The sequence below is a fragment of the Leopardus geoffroyi genome, chromosome D4 (genome assembly GCF_018350155.1).
Source record: "Leopardus geoffroyi isolate Oge1 chromosome D4, O.geoffroyi_Oge1_pat1.0, whole genome shotgun sequence".
NCBI lineage: Eukaryota > Metazoa > Chordata > Mammalia > Carnivora > Felidae > Leopardus > Leopardus geoffroyi.
Window position 1 is genome coordinate 14,923,994 of NC_059342.1, and position 17,178 is coordinate 14,941,171.

Sequence of the window (17,178 nt, forward strand, 5' to 3'; positions counted from 1 at the left end):
TAGAAATCCTACAGTTCTCAAGCCACTACTGGAATTCTTTTTCCTGTTATTAGAAAAATAAAAAAAATCAAGTGCTCTCCTGCATTTAAATATTCACAAAAAAACCCAGGAGCTCTCAGTAATAAATTCTAGCAGAACATATTTTTTGTTTTACCCTATATTCTATAAGCATCGTTCTCAAATTTCAGTTTGTACCAGAATCACCTGCAGGGCTTCTTAAAACAGAGCGCTGGAGGGGGTGGGGTTCCTGGGTGGCTCAGTTGGTTAAGCATCTGATTTAGGCTTAAGTCATAATCTCCAGTTCACGGGTTTGAGCCCCACATGGGGCTCCCTGCTGTCGGCGCGGAGCCTGCTTTGGATCCTCTGTCACCCCGCCTCCCCCTCAAAAAGTTATTAAAACAAACAAACAAACAAACAGAGTGCTGGTCCTGCCCCAGTGTTTGTGATTCGGCTGGTCTGGGATGAGGTCTGAAAAATTTGTACTTCTGACAACTTCCCGGCTGATGTTGCTGCTGTGGTCCAGAGACCACACATTGAAAACCATTGCTCGGAAATAACAATGGCTAATTTTTATTGGGTACTTTCTACGTTCCAACTGTGTTTCGTGAGTTCCTCACTTGTATTTAGCCCTTTTAATCCTTTTGGCAACCCTAGGAGGCAGGCACTTTTGCAAGGTAGCTGAACAAGCCACCCCAAACTCTGCCTCCTGGGCCTAAGTATTGTTTTGAGCTAATTATTTGAGAAGCAGCAGACTGCTTTCTGGAGCCTCTGAAGGCAGAGGAGAAGTTGCCCTTTTGAAAAAGAAATTTACATCTATAAAGAAAGTCTCCACTTGTAACAGTGTTTTCCTCTGGGTATCAGGAAGAGAAGGAAGACTAAATCAGGAGAGAATCTTATCAATGGGGAAGGCACCAGACTTAAGTTTGCGTAATAAGCTTCACCTTTGTTCATCGTGCATTTTCTAATAACTTCCCAGTAACCAGCCTCTTCCCACCTTTCTTTCGTCTTGAGCTGAAGATGGGATTTAAGTCAGAGTTCGAAGCCTCTCCAGAGAGTGACTCATTTTCCCCTGGGTATCTCTCATGCATAATGAGCTGGAAGCATTCATAAACTTCTGTTTGTTTTTCTCTTATTAATCTGTCTTCTCTCACAGGGGTCTAAACTAGAACCTGGATAGAAGGAACATTATTTCTCCCTCCCCTACAACATTATTACAAACGAAGAAACCGAGGTTTGAGAAGGTACAGTGACTCAACTCAAGGTCACTCGGCAATGGGCTTAGATTGAACCCAGAATTAGAGTGATAATATATAGTGATATCACTATAGTGATATCGTGATATAGTGACAGTGATTTGCTATGATTTTCCTTTGGTGAATTCCTACCTCTAAACATGCTGCCAACCCAGAAACTTTGGAACGCTGACAGCACTCTGTCGGTATGTTTTGTGACTAATATTGTTCTGATGTGAACGTTGTTCTTCGTGAAAACATTCATATTTTTAGGTAGAAGTTTACTTTATCCCCAATGCACATTTCTGACGATAGAGACATTGCCAAACCTGCTGACTCATAACAAAAATAAAGAGCATCTACCATTTAGTCTAAGGCTTGTCGTCTTGGGAGGTGGTGGGAGGAGAATTAGGTTGCCTCCCCCTATTGATCATTTTCACTTCATTTTATTCAATGGCATTTATAGTACAGTGGAGGTGGTCTTGAGAACTTCGTGGAGATTAGTTTTTCAATGGTACAGGTGACTCTGCTAAATGTTTAAGGTATCTTGGGGAGCTAGAGTATGCTCCTGACTCAGGGGATCGTGGCCATGTAAATCACTTTAAGTGCTTTGGCCTTTGAATATCTAAAATGGACACACACTTTATTGGCGTATTAAGTCATTTCTATGGTCGCTGAAGGCCCCAGCTACAACTTTGCGCCTGACCACACACCAAGGACTTTTGATTGCTTGTTTTCCTGGCTCTTTGCCTGTTGTTTTTTCTCTATCCATAAGCGTGTATGTATGAAGTCCAGAAAATCCTTTCTGTTTCCCTGTCTCTGTCTCTCTCTTTCTCTCTCTCTCACACACATGCACACACAGAGTTTTTCATGGATAAGTTAGGTCAGGAATATTTCTATCTTCTGAAGCTAAGCATAAAATATCTCCTCTGACCACAGCAATGTCGTGTTTTGTGTTAAGGCTATCGTCCTAGAATATAATAGGAGGCAGGGCCATCATCACTTGGTGTAAAGTTCCCTATAATTACAATCTCATTATCAAGGAGAAAGCATTAATGCTCAATATGCTTTTAATTTAATACCAATTTTCACACTTGAAGACATTGCAAGTATATGCAATTCTGCTGCTGATAAACTCTCGTAATACTGAACATAACTGCAACATATTGAGACAAACCGTGAACATTAGCTTAAAAATGAGCCACGCCGAAACAAGAATGTACCACTACACCCCTGAAAGTTTATGAGATTTACTAAAAATTATTAATAAGGAGTTGTTTACAAGAGATTCCTTTATTCACCAATCCAATATCTCCACATTTTTACCCACTGTCTAAGGCGAGCTAATCATGGCCTGAAATGTTTCAAAGCACTGATAATATAATTTTCCTGTTTATCATATATCCGGTGAAGTATTATATATTTTACTTATTTTTCTTGTTCATTCTGTCTCTCTCCACAAGCTCTGTGAGCAGAAGTTTTCATCTGTTTTGCTTGCTGCTGTATCCTCAATGCCTAAATAATGCCTGACATATACTAGGCTTTCAACAAACACTCAAGTGGATAGATAATGAATGGATCGTGGAGCAGATGAAATGTAACGGCTCAGTAGTCGTCATCAGAACTGAAACGCAGTTTCAAGAACCTCTAGTAAGTTATGTAGGATGGAAAGTGATACAATGGGATCGAGGCATTTCCCCCATCTCTGAGAACTAACTTATTTTCTAGAAGGAAATAGGATGAGTTCACACAGGCTCTGTTAAATATCTAAAAAGGTAAGTCAGACCATGAAAGACAAATATGGTCTCACTTACATGTGGAATCTAAAAAAGCAGAACTCATAGAAACAGAATAGAATGGTGATTACCAGGAAATGAGGGCAAGGAAATTGGGGAGATGTTGGTCACAAAGTACAAACTTGCATTTAGAAGATAAATAAGTTATGGGGAACCTGATACACAGCACTGTGATTATAGTTAACAAAACTGTATCCTGTATTTGCAAGTTGTTAAGAGACTAGATCTTAAAAGTTCTCATCATGAAAAAGAAATGATAATTATGTGACATGAGGGGGGTATTAGATAGTGGCAATCATATTGCAATATATGTCTCAAATGAGTACATGTACACCGTAACTTTACACAAGTGCTATGTCAATTACACCTCCATAAAAAAAAAAAAAGAAAAAAGAAAATAGGCAACAAATATTAAGGGAAAATGTTGTGAAGTTATAGATTATTTTAAAGTAAGGACAGTTGAACCCATTGTTTATATATCATTTTCTTTCCTTTCAAATTAAATCATAAGAAAAAATTAAATTAAATTAAATAATGTGGATGGAAATAGCAAACTCCATAAATGAATAGCTTCTAGATGGCTCAGACAACAAAAAAAATGATCTCTAATATATGCCAAAAACGATATGGCATTTCATCAAAGTATAAATTTAGAAAGGCAAATTGCTTGTCACCTTATCACAAGGAATTCAAGTAATTAGGTGGTGTATTACTTATCTATTGCTGAATAACAAATTACCCCCAAATTTAGCAGCTGAAAGCAATCGTTTATTATCTCATCGTTTTTGTGGGTCAGGAATTCAGGGGCAGCTTACCTGGGTGATTCTGACTCAGGGTCTCCAGACTCATTTGCTAAAGCTGCCATTACAAAACACCACAGACTGAGTCGCTTAAAAAATAGAAATTTATTTTCTCACAGTTCTGGGGCTAAAAGTCTAAGATCAAGGTGCTGGCAGGGTTGGTGTTTTCTGAGACCTTTCTCCTTGGCATGCAGATGGCTGTCATCTTGATATTACTTCACATGGCTGTCCCTCTACGCACAGGGACCTTGCTGTTTCTTTTTGAGTCCAAATTAAAAATTTTTTTGATTTTTTTTACTCATGTTCAAGAGACAGACAGAACACAAGTGGGAGAGGGGCAGAGAGAGAGGGACACACAGAATCTGAAGCAGGGTTCAGGCTCCAAGCTGTCAGCACAGAGCCCAATGTGGGGCTCAAACTCGTGAACCATGAGATCATGACCTGAGCTGAAGTCAGACTCTTAATGGACTGAGCCACCCAGGTGCCCCATAACCTCATTGTAACTTAAGGGCTTCTTTGAAGGGCCTATCCAAATACAGTCATATTCTGAGGTTATGAGAATTAGGACTTCAACATATGAATTTTGAGGGGACACAATTAAGTCCATAACAGTCTTTCATGTTGGTTGGGGCTGCTGTTGGATCTGACAGATTGACTGGGGAGGGATGACCTTCAAAGTGGTTGTCCATTCAAGTGGTTATTGGAAAACCTCAGTTTCTTGCTGGCTGATAGCTGGAGATTTCAGTTCCTGCCATGTGGGCTTCTCCAGAGGAAGGCTAAGTGATGTCATGACATGGCTGCTGGCTTCTCCCAGAGCTAGTGATCTGAGAGGGAGGGAGGGGGGGAGGGAGACAGAGGAACCCGAGGTGGAATATTCAGTCTTTTTATAATCTAATTTTAGGACCATTACTTCTGCATATTCTATTAGTCACACTGACTAACCCTGGTAAAATGTGGGAGAGGACCATACAAGGGGATGGTCATCTTGGAGGCTGGCTACCACAGTTTGATCAAAAATAAAAATTCATCTATTCTCTAGAAACTTGTGTATTTATGTTACTGAAAATATTCTGATCAAGTAATAAAATATGACATGGAAATATTTTTAGTGATTGGGACAGGGATTATGCTTTCTGGGGTTGAGTTATTTTTACTGAAGAGATTCAAAGGGCTTTGTCAAACAAATGTATAACTGTTGTAAATATTAGTGCCCTAGGGTGTATTCTAAATAAGAAGCACCAGGAGTTAGCAGAGTAGTCGACTTCAGCCTCTGGTGCTAAAATGCCTTGGTTTTCTGTTTTGGTTTGGCTCTTTGTTCCAAAAAATTTAAGTCAGCTTTATTGAGATATGATTTACATAGAATGAACCGTCTATTTAAAAAATGCAAACTTTCGGTTATAAGTAAGTCACAGAGATAAAAAGTACAACATAGAGAGTTTTTAAAAATATAATAAACAAGCAAACAAACAAATAAATAAAACATACAATTCAACAAGTTTTGACAAATGTGTCGTCTGTGAAACCACTACCATGGTAAGTATACGGAACATTTCAGTCACCCCACAAAGTTCTCTCTATCCCTTTCTTAGGGTCTTCAGTCCCAGGCAACCACTGATCTGCTTTCAGGTAGTCGAGTTTAGCTCGTATTTTCTAGAATACCTTATGGGTTCTGTTTTTCTGGAGAATCCTAATAGTCTTGCCTTCTAGTTCAATATTTTCCAAAGCAAGTTTAAAATATCCAGCAGGGTGTACTATTGGGAGTTCCAACTCAGTAAGTGCAAAGTGGAATTATTTTCCATTTAATCACCCGTTGACGGATTCAGTCAAAAAGAACTTACGGGATGTCTACCACGTGCAAATAGGTATGCAAAGTGCGGTTCTGGTCTTAGTTCACTGAGTAGGAGAGTCAACAGATAAGGTACAAAAAGTAAATCTCGCAATTCCCTCTGACAAGCAGCCTAATAGAAATGTGCAGGGCAGAGTGGTAGTTGAGGGGGCATGGAGGTGCACTCTGCAGGGGTGAGAGACAGAAGACTTCCAGATCTGTAGGCTTGACGGGAGGAGTCACCAGGTGGGCAGGACGAGCTGATGGGGAAAATACTTTGAGCAAAGTAAAACACATGTGCAAAGGAAACATGTGAAACAGCTACGGTAATTAAAGTAGCTAAGTGTGCAAGAATTGCAAGGGTTAATCGTGAGTTCTAAATGTGATGAGAATAAAATGATTGAGATATAAGGGTTTCCGGTTACCCCCCCACCCCCACCCCGTGTGCCTATTAAAAGGAGTTTTGGGATAACTCCTTAGTCCCTTTCCTTCTCCTGCTCTCTGAGGGGGTCCTGCCCTGTCATCACAGTTTGTGGGGTAAGAGGGAGGGAGGGAGGGAGGAAGGAAGGAAGGAAGGAAGGAAGGAAGGAAGGAAGGAAGGAAATAATGAAGACAGGGAGGAGAAACAACTAGTATTTTTTCAACGTGCCCTTTGTGCCAGGCCTTAGTCTAAGCATTTTATTTGTATTAACCCATTTAATCTTCCCAAGCATGTGAAGCAGATGTTGTTATATTGTTTCTCCCATTTTAATTATGAGAAAACTGAAAAACAGAGACAGAATACATTGCCCAAGTTCTCACAGCTTGTAAATGCCAGAATCAATATTCAAATTTAGGCAGTTTATACTGCCTATATATAAATCATATATATATATATATATATATATATATATATATATATCTGTATATGATATATGTACATGTATCTGTATATGATGATATGATTTATTATAAGGAATTGGCTCACATGATTATGGAGGCTGATGTGTCCCAAGCTCTGCAGTTGGCAAGCTGGGGACCCCAGGGAGCTGATGGTGTCGTTCCAGTCTGAAGGCTGGCAGGCTCAAGGCCCAGAAGGGCCAATGTTTCCATTGGAGTCTGAAGGTGGCAAAAAAAAAAAACCCGTGTCCCAGCTTGAAGATAGCCAGGCGGAAGGAATTCTCTCTTAGCACTTTTGTTCTATTCAGACTTTTAACTGATGGGATGAGGCCCACCCATATTAGGGAAGACAAGTGCTTTACTAAGTCTATCAGGTTCAAAACCTTAGAGACTAGAAACACCGTCAAACATATCCCTACGGGGGTGCCTGAGTGGCTCAATCAGTTAAGCATCCGACTTCGGCTCAGGTCATGATCTCGCATTCCGTGAGTTCGAGCCCCGCATCTGGCTCTGTGCCGACAGCTCAGAGCCTGGAGCCTGCTTTGGATTCTGTGTCTCCTTCTCTCTCTGGCCCTCCCCTGTTCATGCTCTGTCTCTTTCTGTCTCAAAAATAAATAAAGGTTAAAAAAAAAATTAAAACAAAAACAAAAAACAAAAAAAACATACCCCTACTTGTGTTTCACCAGAGAACTGGAAACACTTCACAGAGGAAAGGGTTAAAGCTAAATAAGATTTTGCAGGCCAAGTAGGAACAGCAAATAAAAGGAGGGTCTGGAATGTTTCTTTAGAACCCTTACCAAGGCCAAGGAGACATGAAGTTAATTCTCATCCATACGACGATGAAACTGAAGTTGGTGACTTTGAAGACACTTCTGGGTCTATAAGGTCCATTCTCTCCTCATTTGAGGTTTCAAGTCTGAGTGAGTGGGACCATTAAAAGAAATGAGTAATGTAAGAAGGTTTTGGAGGGGAACGGTATTTTTTTATTTATTAATTGCATGGGAAACTACTTATTCACAAGATTATTTAATTCTCCAGGAAATGTTATTGGTGTTCTACAAGACTCAGCCTTCTGAAACTACTCATTTTATTTGTTTTAATTGTATTGCTGGGGTCATGATTTATTAGTAGGTCTTTTGGAGAAAATTCTTTCCTTCAATCAGAAGTACCTGCAGAGGATACAAAGAGGAGGTGGTCAGACTACTAGGGGAAAAAAAAAAAATCCTGGAGTAGATGGTGCTATGGACACCAAAGGAAGAAATAAATCAAGAAGGGATTGATGGCAAGATCGTTTTCTCCAGAGAGGTTAGGGTTGATGAGGTTTTGGGAAAAGCTATCAAATTTGGTGATTAAGATAGTCAGTCCAGTTTTTTTTTCTTTTTTACATGTTTCTTTGTTTTTGAGAGAGAGAGAGTGAGTGGGGAGACGCAGAGAGAGAGAGAGAGAGAGAGAGGAAGACAGAATCCCAATCAGGCTTCACATCGCCTTCAGTGTAGAGCCCAACGTGGGGCTCAAACTCACAAACTGAACTGTGAGCTCATGACCTGATCTCTCTGATCAAGAGTTGGATCTTAACTGACCGAGCTACCCACGTGCCCCTTCAGCACAGTTTTAGTTAAGACTGAAAGTGATGGAAAGCTGAGCAAACAGACCTCTGTTGTTGCCTGATATGATGACATTGAGGCAGATTCAGGAATCTGGGTATTTAAATTTTTCTGTCAATGTTTAGCAACTTCAGCACTGAGGGGAGAAGGGAGAGGGTAGGGAGGGTTGGAGGTGTGTGTCTGGCACTTGGGTTTGAAGGTTTAAATGCTGGCCATGGGTTGAAGGATTATAGTTTGTTAGAAAACACAGCATTGAACTATCTGACGATGGGATATTGTTTCAGAAAGGAGACAAATGAGGTCAGAAGGCCAGAAGAGAATTCAGAACAGGATTTTCAAGCAGTGATCCCTGTTTTAACTTGGATCAGTGTGTCAGAGATAAGGCCAATCTGCGCTGATCTGAATACCTTCCCCTACTAAACGTCACAGATGCTTTGCTTTGATCAGTTGCAGATATTAGGGCTCTATGCTAGGTATCTTCTATTTGCCCCTCAGGCCCACTTTCCATCTGTGACCTGGGAGATGGTCTGTAAGGATCACATCAATGAGTTATCTTGTCCTCCGGCTTCTGTTTGGATTTGGCCATTAGCGAGCACATTCATGAGATAGGAGGGAAAATGTAAGGGGGAGTCATCTTGTTCTCACTCCTTCAGGTCTAGAGGTGGTAATAACACCCAACTTTCTGAGCCCTTTGTGATTTCTATATACCCTGCCGCACCTTTGAAATTGCCTGTATAAGTTATTCTGCATATACTTTACTTCCTCAAATTACCCGCGTTGAATGTTCTGCATCTGGAGCTTGTCTGACACAAGTTTTATCTAAGATTTCATTATAAAAAGTTGTCATCACTAAAAAGATGTTAGGTACCAGTAGACTAGAACAGGAGTTGACGACCTTTTTTTTTCTAAAGAACCAGGTAGTAAATATTTTTGGTTATACAGGTAATATAATATCACACAATGTCACCCCTCCTAGACCTTGCTGCTTTAGTGAGAAAGCAACCATAGATGATAAGTAAATAAATGAGTGTGACTGTGGTTCAATAAAACTTTATTTACAAAGACCAGGCCTACGTAGGTTATAGTTTTACTGACCCCTGAGCTAGGACAAGCAGTCTTCTGTTTAATCGATGAGAGTAGTTCTCACTCTGGGAAGATTTTGTCTCCTTGGGATGTTTGGCCAATGTCAGGGGACATTTTTGATGATCACAACAGGAGGAAGGGGGATACTGGCGTCTAGTGGGCAGAGGCCAGGGAGACCACTAACTCTTCTAGAATGCACAGAGCAGCTCCCCCGACAAAAAACTATCCTGCCGAAAATACCAATATTGCTGAGGTTGAGAAATGTTGTTCTTGAAGAGTTTAAGTAGCTTGTCAATTGACTCACTGTGTCAATGTGACTTGGTGAAAAGAGTCACAGATTTAATTCTATAGCTATTAGGACTGTTAGAGATGGTCTTTTCCTGGTTCCAATTTTAACATTATTTTACAGTACTTCTTAGAAAACTGGGGTACGATCCATTATAGGAAAAGTGATGGTTTCCTCATGAATTTTTTCATCCCTCAAATCATTAGGCATATTAATCTCCCTTAACCTTCTCTTATGCCCCTAAGTATCTTTTGGATAGATAGTGAAAGTGTTCATGCCTCTTTTAGCAAAATTATATCTGTCTAGCCTCCTGAAGCTGTGTGTTGGATTTCCTTGACTTGCTAGTGAAAATTAAGGACTACCTGGTAAAAGGATTACATTTGCCCAAAGGAATAAATATGAACATGGTTTAGATAGATAGACAGACAGATAGATAGAGAGATAGATACACCACATCTTCTTTATCCATTCATCCATCGAGGGACATTTGGGTTCTTTTCATACTTTGGCTATTGTCAATAGTGCTACTATAAACATAGGGGTACATGTGTCCCTTCTAAACAGCACACCTGTATCCCATGGATAAATGCCTAGTAGTGCAATTGCTGGGTCATAGGGTAGTTGTATTTTTAGTTTTTTGAGGAACCTCCATCTTGTTTTCCAGAGTGGTTGCACCAGCTTGCATTCCCACCAACAATGTAAAAGAGATCCTCTTTCTCGGCATCCTTGCCAACGTCTGTTTTTGCCTGAGGTGTTAATGTTAGCCATGCTGACAGGTGTGAGGTGATATCTCATGGTGGTTTTGATTTGTATTTCCCTGATAATGAGTGGTGTTGAGAATTTTTTCATGTGTCGGTTGGCCATCTGGATGTCTTCTTTGGAGAAGTGTCTATTCATGTCTTTTGCCCATTTCTTCACTGGGTTATTTGTTTTTTGGGTGTTAAATTTGATAAGTTCTTTATCGATTTTAGATACTAACCCTTTATCTGATAAGTCATTTGCAAATATCTTCCCCATTCTCTCAGTTGCCTTTTAGTTTTGCTGATTGCTTCCTTCACTGTGCAGAAGCTTTTTATTTTGATGAGGTCCCAGTAGTTCATTTTTGCTTTTGTTTCCCTTGCCTCTGGAGACGTGTTGAGTAAGAAGTTGCTGCAGCCAAGATCAAAGAAGTTTTGGCCTGCTTTCTCCTCGAGGATTTTGATGGCTTCCTGTCTTACATTGAGGTCTTTCATCCATTTTGAGTTTATTTTTGTGTATGGTGTAAGAAAGTGGTCCAGGTTCATTTTTCTGCATGTCGCTGTCCAGTTTTCCCAGCACCACTTGCTAAAGAGACTGTCTTTATTCCATTGGATATTCTTTCCTGCTTTGTCAAAGATTAGTTGGCCATACGTTTGTGGGTCCATTTCTGGGTTCTCTATTCTGTTCGATTGATCTGAGTGTCTGTTCTTGTGCCAGTACCATACGGTCTTGATGATTACAGCTTTGTAGTATAGCTTGAAGTCTGGGATTGTGATGCCTCCTACTTTGTTTTTCTTTTTCAAGATTGCTTTGGCTCTTCGGGGTCTTTTCTGGTTCCATACAAATTTTAGGATTATATGTTCTAGCTCTGTGAAGAATGCTGGTGTTACTTTGATAGGGATTGCGTTGAATATGTAGATTGCTTTGGGTAGTATCGACATTTTAACAATATTTGTTCTTCCTATCCAGAAGCATGGAATCTTTTTCCATTTCTTTGTGTCTTCTTCAATTTCTTTCATACGCTTTGTATAGTTTTCAGTGTATAGACTTTTCACGTCTTTGGTTAGATTTATGCCTAGGTATTTTATGGTTTTTGGTGCAACTGTAAATGGGATCGATTCCTTGATTTCTTTTTCTGTTGCTTCATTGTTGGTATATAGGAATGCAACTGATTTCTGTGCATTGGTTTTATATCCTGCCACTTTGCTGAACTCATGGATCAGTTCTAGCAGTTATTTGGTGGAATCTTTCCATATAGAGTATCATGCCATCTGTGAACAGTGAAAGTTTGACCTCCTCCTGGCTGATTTAGATGCCTTTTATTTCTTTGTGTTGTCTGATTGCAGAGGCTAAGACTTCCAATACTATGTTGAATGACAGTGGTGAGAGTGGACACCCCGGTTTGTTCCTGACCTTAGGGGGAAAGCTCTCAGTTTTTCCCCAATTGAGGATGATATTAGTGTTGGGTCATTCATATATGGCTTTTATGATCTTGAGGTATGATCCTTCTATCCCTACTTTCTTGAGGGTTTTTATCAAGAAAGGATGCTGTATTTTGTCAAATGCTTTCTCTGCATCTATTGAGAGGATCATATGGTTCTTGTTCTTTCTTTTATTGATGTGATGAATCATATTAATTGTTTTGCGGATATTGAACCAGCCTACATTTCAGGTATAAATTCCACTTGGTCATGGTGAATAATTTTTTTAATGTATTGTTGGATCTGGGTGGCTAATGTCTTGTGGAAGATTTTTGCATGCATGTTCATCAGGGAAATTGGTCTATAGTTTTCCTTTTTAGTGGGGTGTTTGTCTGGTTTGGGAATCAAGGTAATGCTGGCTTCATAGAACGAGTTTGGAAGTTTTCCTTCCATTTCTATTTTTTGGAACAGCTTCAAAAGAATAGGTGTTAACTGTTCCTTAAATGTTTGGTAGAATTCCCCTGCTAAGACGTCTGGCCCTGGACTCTTGTTTTTTGGCAGATTTTTGATTACTAATTCAATTTCCTTATTGGTTATGGGTCTGTTCAAGTTTTCTATTTCTTCCTGTTTCTGTTTTGGTAGTGTATGTTTCTACGAATTTGTCCATTTCTTCCAGATTACCCATTTTACTGGCATATAATTGTTCATAATAGTCTCTTATTATTGTTTTTGTTTCTGTTGTGTTGGTTATGATGTCTTTCCTTTTTCTTTTTGATCAAACTGGCTAGTGGTTTATCAATTTTGTTAATTCTTTCAAAGAACCAGCTTCTGGTTTCATTGATCTGTTCTACTGTTTTTTTGGTTTTGATAGCATTAACTTCTGCTCTAATCTTTATTATTTCCTGTCTTCTGCTGTTTTTGGGTTTTATTTGCTGTTCTTTTTCCAGCTCTTTAAGGCATAAGGTTAGGTTGTGTATCTGAGGTCTTTCTTCCTTCTTTAGGAAGGCCTGGATTTCTATATACTTTCTTTTTATGACTGCCTTTGCTGCGTCCCAGAAGTTTTGGGTTGTGGTGTTATCATTTTCATTGGCTTCCATATACTTTTTAATTTACTCTTTAACTTCTCGGTTAGCCCATTCATTCTTTAGTAGGATGTTCTTCAGTCTCCAAGTATTTGTTACCTTTCTGATCTTTTCTCTTGTGGTTGATTTCGAGTTTCATAGCGTTGTGATCTGAAAACATGCACAGTATGATCTCGATCTTTTTGTACTTGCTGAGGGCTGATTTGTGTCCCAGTATATGGTCTATTCTGGAGAACGTTCCATGTGCACTGGAGAAGAATGTATATTCTGCTGCTTTAGGATGAAATGTTCTGAATACACCTGTTAAGTCCATCTGGCCTACTGTCTCATCAAAGCCATTGTTTCCTTGTTGATTTTTTGATTAGATGATCCGTCCATTGCTGTGAGTGGGGTGTTGAAGTCTCCTACTATTATAGTATTACTATCAATGAGTTTCTTTATGTTTATGATTAATTGATTTATATATTTGGGTGCTACCACATTTGGCGCATAAATGTTTACAATTGTTAGGTCTTCTTGGTGGATAGACCCCTTGATTATTATATAATGCCCTTCCTCATCTTTTGATAGAGTTTTTATTTTAAACTTTAGATTGTCTGATATAAGTATGGCTACTCTGGCTTTCTTTTGTTGACGATTAGCATGATATATGTTTCTCCATCCCCTTACTTTCAACCTGAAGGTGTCTTTAGGTCTAAAGTGGGTCTCTTGTAAACAACATATAGATGGATCTTGTTTTCTTTTCCATTCTGTTACCATATGTCTTTTGATTGGAACATTGAGTCCATTGACATTTAGAGTGAGTACTAAAAGATAGGAATTTATTGCCATTATGTTGTTTGTAGTGTTGGAGTTTCTGGTGGTGTTCTCTGGTCTTTTCTAATCTTTGTTGCTTTTGGTATTTATTTATTTATTTACTTATTTACTTATTTATTTATATTTTCATCTTTTCTCCCTTCAGAGAGTCCCCCTTAAAATTTCTTGCAGGGCTGGTTTAGTAGTCACAAACTCCTTTAATTTTTGCTTGTCTGGGAGACTTTTTATCTCTCTTTCTATTTTGAATGACAGCCTTGCTGGATAAAGAATTCTTGGCTGCATATTTTTCTGATTCAGCACATTGAATATATCCTGCCACTCCCTTCTGGCCTGCCAAGTTTCTGTGGATAGGTCTGCTGCAAACCTGATCTGTCTTCCATTGTAGGTTAAGGACTTTTTTTTCCCTTGCTGCTTTCATGATTCTCTCCTTGACTGAGTATTTTGTGAATTTGACTATGATATGCCTTGTTGATGGTTGGTTTTTGTTGAAACTAATGGGAGTCCTCTGTGCTTCCTGGATTTTGATGTCTGTGTCTTTCCCCAGGTTAGGAAAGTTTTCCACTATGATTTGCTCACATAACCCTTCTACCCCTATTTCTCTCTCTTCCTTTCCTGGGACCCCTATGATGCTGATGTTGTTCCTTTTTAATGAGTCACTGATTTCTCTAATTCTTAAATCATGACCTTTGCCTTAATCTCCCTCTTTTTCTGTTTCGTTATTCTCCATTAGTTTGTCCTCTATATTGCTGATTCTTTGTTCTGCCTCATCCATCCTTGCCGCCGCGGCAGCCATTTGTGATTGCAGCTCAGTTACAACATTTTTTATTTCATCCTGACTAGTTTTTACTTCTTTTATCTCCGCAGAAAGGGATTCTTATCTATTTTTTGACTCCAGTTAGTATTCTTATTATCGTGCTGGTTCAAGACATCTTGCTTGTATCTTTGTTGGTTAAGTCCCTGGATGTCGTTTCTTTCTGCTCTTCCTTTGAGGTGAATTCCTTCATTTCATCATTTTGAAGGAAGAAAAGGAATTGATGAGGTAGAAAAAATTAAAATTAAAAAAATATTAAATTAAAAAATTAAACACACACACACACAAAATCGAATAAATGATGCTAGATCCTAAGTGTGTATTGGTCTGGGTGTTGAAAGACCAGATAGATTAGAGAAAAAAAAGGGGAAAGAAGAAAAAAAAAGGAAATCGTTGGAAAATTTGAAAAAATGAATACACTGAAGTAGACTAAAATGAAATGATGGAAGTAAACTAGAATTTGAAAAAAATTACACAAAAGTATAAAACATAGTAGAAAAAAGTTAAAGAAAAATATTTTTAATGAGAATTAAAAATAAAAATGAATTTTTTCTTTCTATATTCAATAAAAAGAAAAGAATGCTCTGTCTCTCTCTGTCCCAAAAATAAATAAACGTTGAAAAAAAAATTAAAAAAAAAAAAAAAGAAAAGAAACAGAAAAGAGAAAAAAGAAAATAAAAGGAAATTGTTTGAAAATTTAAAAAAATGAATACACTGAAGTAGACTAAAATAAAATCATGGGAGTAAAATAGAATTTGAAAAAAATTTATACAAAAGTAAAAAATATAGTAGAAAAAATTAAAGAAAAATATTTTTAATAAAAATTGAAAATAAAAATGAATTTTTCTTTTTCTGTATTTAAGAAAGAAATAAAAAAGAGAATAAAGAAAAAGAAGAAAAAAAAAGAAAGAAAATTGAATAGATGCACCTGCTAACAGACTGTAATACAACTGAAATCACTTTGTTTTCCCCTAGAAGTCAGACTATGAAGCGCTTTATAGTCCATAAACTAAGTAGGCAGTGAGACTTCTGTTCTTGAAGAGTGAGATTGACCCAGTTGGGCAGGGCTTAGTGTAACGGTTCCGTTCTCCACTAGATGGGGCTGCTAACCTTCTGGGGTGTGTTGTTGGGGTGCTTGTAGGTGCGTAAGCGCATACATGGAAGTGGTGAAAATGGCGTCACCCAGTTACCCAGTCTCTAGTATCAGAACTCTGTTCTCCCCGATCAGCAATCGCACACCTGTCCTTTGTCTTCAGCTTTTGTCCACGCCCCACTTTTACACAGTCTGTGACCAAAGCCCTCCCGAGTTTTGTCTCCTGTGAGGCTGTTTTCCCGGCCCCTTACTTCTGAGGTACTGCGGCTTTGACCCATTCCGCCGCTCTGCGGGAGGGTCTCACCCAGCAATGGCTGGGTGCCAGCCACACCCAGGAATGTTCGGGGGACGTGCTGCTGCCGATGTCCAGACACTGCAGCCAGGTGCCAGCCCGCCCCAGAAAAAGTTTGTGAGACAGTGTAGCAGCAGCCTTTCAGGGATTATGGAAAATCACAACACACGTCTGGCACCAGGCTTCACCCTTAATGACCTTGTTCCAGCACCAGCGAATGTGGCCGTTTTCTGGGGTCTGCTGGGCCAGGTGGCCTCACAGTCTCTACCAAATGTCCTTCTAGCAGTGGAACCACTTTTCCCTGTGTGGCCTGAGAACCTCCCGGACCCCACTCTGCTCCTGGGGATTTACCCTTCCCACCAGAGCACCACCAGGTATCGAGCTGCGGAGATGCAGACTCTGCTCTCCTCCTGTTTACAGTCTTAATGGAATTTAAACCCTCTCCTTTCTCCTTTCTTCCTTTCTAGTTCAGTCCCTGTGGCTGTTTCCAATTTTCCACTTTCTCTCCAGCTGCTCTTGGGGAGGGGTGCTTTTCCCCTATTCTCCCCACTGTCTCAGTCCTCTCTCCGCACACAAAAGCTCCTCCCTGCCCTCTGCGGCTTCTCTCTCCCCAGGTTCAGCTCTCCACGCCATGTACCTCCTGAATTCTGTGGTTCAGGTTGTGCAGATTGTTGTGGTAATCCTCAGATCAGTTTTCTAGGTGTGCAGGATGGTTTAGTTTTGGTCTGGCTGGATTTCATGGACACAAGACACACAAAAAACTTCCATGCTGTTCCGCCATCTTGGCTCCCTCCTAGGTCTTTTGATTATAATCTTCCGGTGCTCTATTTCAGACTGGCCACCTTAACATTTCAGAAGTGGAAGGAGAGGAATGAATAATTCTAATATGGCTTATTGTACTATGAGGTTTGTTTTTTTTTTAAATTTTTTGATGCTTGTTTATTTTTGAGAGAGAGAGAGAGAGAGTATGAGTGGGGGAGGGGCAGAGAAAGAAAGGTTTCAGAATTTGAAACAAGCTCTAGGGCTGAGCTGTCAGCACAGAGCCCGATGTGGGGCTCGAACTAGGGAGTGGCAAGATCAAGACCTGGTCAAAGTCAGATGCTTAACCAACTGAGCCACCCAGACACCCCTGTACTGTCAGTTTATTTTTTTAATTTTATTTTTCATTTTTAAAAATTTACATCCAAATTAGTTAGCATATAGTGCAACAATGATTTCAGGAGTAGATTCCTTAGTGCCCCTTACACATTTAGCCCATCCCCCCTCTCACAACCCCTCCACTAACCCTCTGTTTGTTCTCCATATTTACGAATCTCTTCTGTTTTGTCCCCCTCCCTGTTTTTATATATTTTTTGTTTCCCTTCCCTCATGTTCATCTGTTTTGTTTCTTAAAGTCCTCATATGAGTGAAGTCTTTCTCT

The 17,178-nt window shown here is 39.5% G+C and overlaps 1 protein-coding gene across 1 annotated transcript in view; it reads left to right on the top strand.

Annotated features, from left to right (window-relative positions):
• The window catches only part of TMC1 (transmembrane channel like 1), a 194,850-nt gene that overhangs the window by 4,174 nt on the left and 173,498 nt on the right, over positions 1-17,178 (top strand). The window lies entirely within an intron of this gene.